General features: G+C 40.1%; 1 protein-coding gene across 1 annotated transcript in view; it reads left to right on the top strand.

Moving 5' to 3' along the window:
• LOC103194530 (olfactory receptor 8S1-like) overlaps positions 1–3,310 on the top strand; it is a 57,445-nt gene that overhangs the window by 53,243 nt on the left and 892 nt on the right. The window lies entirely within an intron of this gene.

Genomic DNA, 3,310 nt, shown 5'->3' with positions numbered 1-3,310 from the left:
AAGATGGATTTAAACTTGACCTTATGAGTTTGTTAATGGTATTACAATTTAAGCTTCTATTGATGAGCTATCCTGGGGTCATAGGAGCTCTGGTGGTGTAGTGCCTAAGGCATTTGACTGCTAACAAGAAGGCTGGTGGTTCAAACCCACCATGCACTCCTCAGAAGGAAGATTGAGCAATCTAATTCTGTAGAGATACCGCCTCAGAAACCCAAGAAGAGCAGTGAGTTTGGTTGTTCTTTTGTTTGGTTTGGTTTGGTTTGGTCATTGGGTCATAGATTGCTGACAGGATTGGAGGGTCCAGAAATAGGGCTCTTTGAATCATCAGATTTAAAAGTTTTGTAAATCCAGAAGGCTACCATGGGATTGCTAGACAAAAGCAGAATACTAGAAAAGTAGTATAAAAATGCCCAAGCCAGGCAGGAGTCTTCATATAGGACTGTAGCTTACAACATTGCTATTGTTAGTTGCCATCAAGTCAGCTCTAACTCATCGCAACTCATGTAGAACGTAATGAAATGTTACCTGGTCCTGCACCATCTTCATAGTTGTTAGTATGCTCAAGTCCATTGCTGCAGTCACTATCTGTTTTGTGTGCCTTTAACCTAGGTCATCCATCTTCCAGTTCTGTTGTGATCCATAGGATTTCATTTTCAAAAGTAGAGTGCCAGGCCTTTCTTCCTAGTGTCTCAGTCTAGAAGATCCACTGAAACCTGTCCACTGTGGGTGATCCTGCTGGTGTTTGAAATACTGGTGGCCTAGCTTTCAACATAATAGTAATATGCAAACCACCACAGTACAATAAAGTGACAAACAGATGGTGGATTTACTACCAACCCACTGTTGTTGAATCCATTCGAACTTATGGGGACCCTGCAGGACAGAGTAGAACTGCCCCATAGATTTCCAATGTTGTAAATCTTTATGGACACTGACTTCCTCATCTTTCTCCCACAGACCCATTGGTGAGTTCAAATCGCAAACTTTTGGGTTAGCAGATGAGTGGTTTAACCACCAAGACACCAGAGCTCCTTGGTCTTCTTATTACATAGCCACATATATTAGAGTTCAAAATGATTCTAAATATAGCACCACTACTAACATCAATAACCATTCTGAGTCAGAAAGAGTCTGGCTCCATAAAGATTTACAGTCTTGGAAATCCTATATCCTATGGAGCAGTTCTACTCTGTCCTATAGGGCCTCTATAAGTTGAAATCAATTCACTGGCAGTGGGTTTGGTTTTATTTTTTGGTAGTAACATAACTGAGCCCTGGTGGCACAACAGTTAATCATTCAACTGCTAACTGAAGGATTGGTGGTTCTATCCCACTTAGTGTTTGTGCAGAAAAAAAGACCACGCAATCAGCTCCTGTAAAGATTACAGCCTAGAAAACCCTACAAGGCCTTTCTACTCTGTCATATGAGATTACTGTGAGTCTAAATCAACTCAGCAACAACAACTAACATAAACTGCCCACCATCCTGGTCCTCTTGGACGCACACCTGAACCTAAGGCTACAGGAGATAAGAAAATGTGCAGGAAAAAGACCTTGTGATCAGCTCCTATAAAATTTACAGCCTAGAAAACCCTACAAGGCCTTTCTACTCTGTCATGTGAGATCACTGTGAGTCAAAATCAACTCAGCAACAACAACTAACATAAACTGCCCACCATCCTGGTCCTCTTGGACGCACACCTGAACCTAAGGCTACAGGAGATAAGAAAAGATTAAGGAAAAAAACATAAAAGCTCTTTATCATCATAGGACAATACAATTAAAAGGCATCCACAGCACAAATGAAAGCAGTTTCCTGAAGTGATAGCAAAAATGCTCATGGCTTCCACAAAAATGAGAGCACGTATAACATGATCTGTGGAGATAACATCCTTGAAAGTCAGCAAAAAGAGCAGCCCTTGTGCATCATGGGTAGGTAGCATGAACTTTGATGAACAACAATATCAGCAACACTGCTGCTGGGTATTAGCTCTGGTAGGGACCTTGAAGTGAAAGGAGCAGTCAAGAAATCTTGTCTGAGGTATACATGGGACTCTATAGGAGGCTTCCAGAACAACATGAGAGGAATTTGAGGAGGTGGGAAGCTAATACAATGGGTGGAAATGAAGTCAGAGAATGCAGATTTGTGATTGTTATTATTATTTAAAATCCTATTAAATGTGGCCTATGTTCTCAAAAAGTTCATTGTCTGAAGGGGGAATTGAGATATATGTTAGACATGAAGTTTTAAAAGAAACAAAATCCAGACTATGACATAAGGCAACTGAGAGCAAGGAGTCCAATGACATCAACAGAGAGCTATGGGTTTAATGGAGGAAGTAGGAAAGACAGGTTAAAGATTTGAGTCAAAACTGGGAGGTCCATGAGAGTTTGAATCAGTGGAACAAAGAAGAATATTTGAAGTGAGAATCAAGAGCAAAGACACAGAAACCAATAGACCATCCTAGAATCAGAAGTGACCTGAATGGCTTGAAACCTTCCTTTCAAGTAGTGGCTGGTGGGTTTGAACCACCAGCCTTCTGGTTAGCAGTCAAGTGCCTTAGGCACTTCGCCACCACAGCTCCTATGCTATAAAATCCTATTAAAATTTAATATACTGTTTATGAAGTAAGGAGTAGGGTCACATTATGAACCTTTCTTCTATTAAAAAAATTTTAAATTATACTTATGACTGCATGGATATAAAAACAAACATAATTCAGACTAGATTGCATTCATATATTTTTGCAATCTTAAAAGAAATGAAATATTTTCAAAGGCCCTAAGATAATTGTGAACCCTAGGCACTGTGCCTGTTGTGCATAATGAATATGTCAGCCCTGGTAGAGAACTTGGATAATTTTGAACAAAAAACAAATAGATATTGGCAAAATAAGGGGAAAAGTGAAGAATTAGAAAACCACTGCAGATATGGGCTAGAATTTTTAAGGATTTCTGAACTATAGAAAGAGTCCAGTTGACACTAAATGCCATAAATGTATGAGTGATCCGGGCACATTCATTCTTCCAGTAAATCCCTATGGAACTGGCATTGTACATCCTGAATTATGTGAAGACTACAACTAAAGATTGTCAGCTGACAAAACAGGGTATAAGTTTTTGCTGAGATACCAGCACAATGGGGCAGCCTTGAGATATTTGAGCACACAGCTCAGACAGAGTAAGGACAATGAGAAGATTGGGTGATGCCCTGAAGGAGACAGAAACATCGGTGGAGATCTCACCACTCTTCCTATTTTACTCCAAGGAAATACCCTCTATCAATGGCCTTGACAAACCACAGCACCATC

The sequence above is a fragment of the Orycteropus afer genome, unplaced genomic scaffold (genome assembly GCF_000298275.1).
Source record: "Orycteropus afer afer isolate SDZICR_OR568_19922 unplaced genomic scaffold, OryAfe1.0 scaffold00045, whole genome shotgun sequence".
Classification (NCBI taxonomy): domain Eukaryota; kingdom Metazoa; phylum Chordata; class Mammalia; order Tubulidentata; family Orycteropodidae; genus Orycteropus; species Orycteropus afer.
The sequence above is the reverse complement of the archived record's forward strand: the minus strand, read 5'-3'. Positions and strand labels throughout refer to the sequence as shown.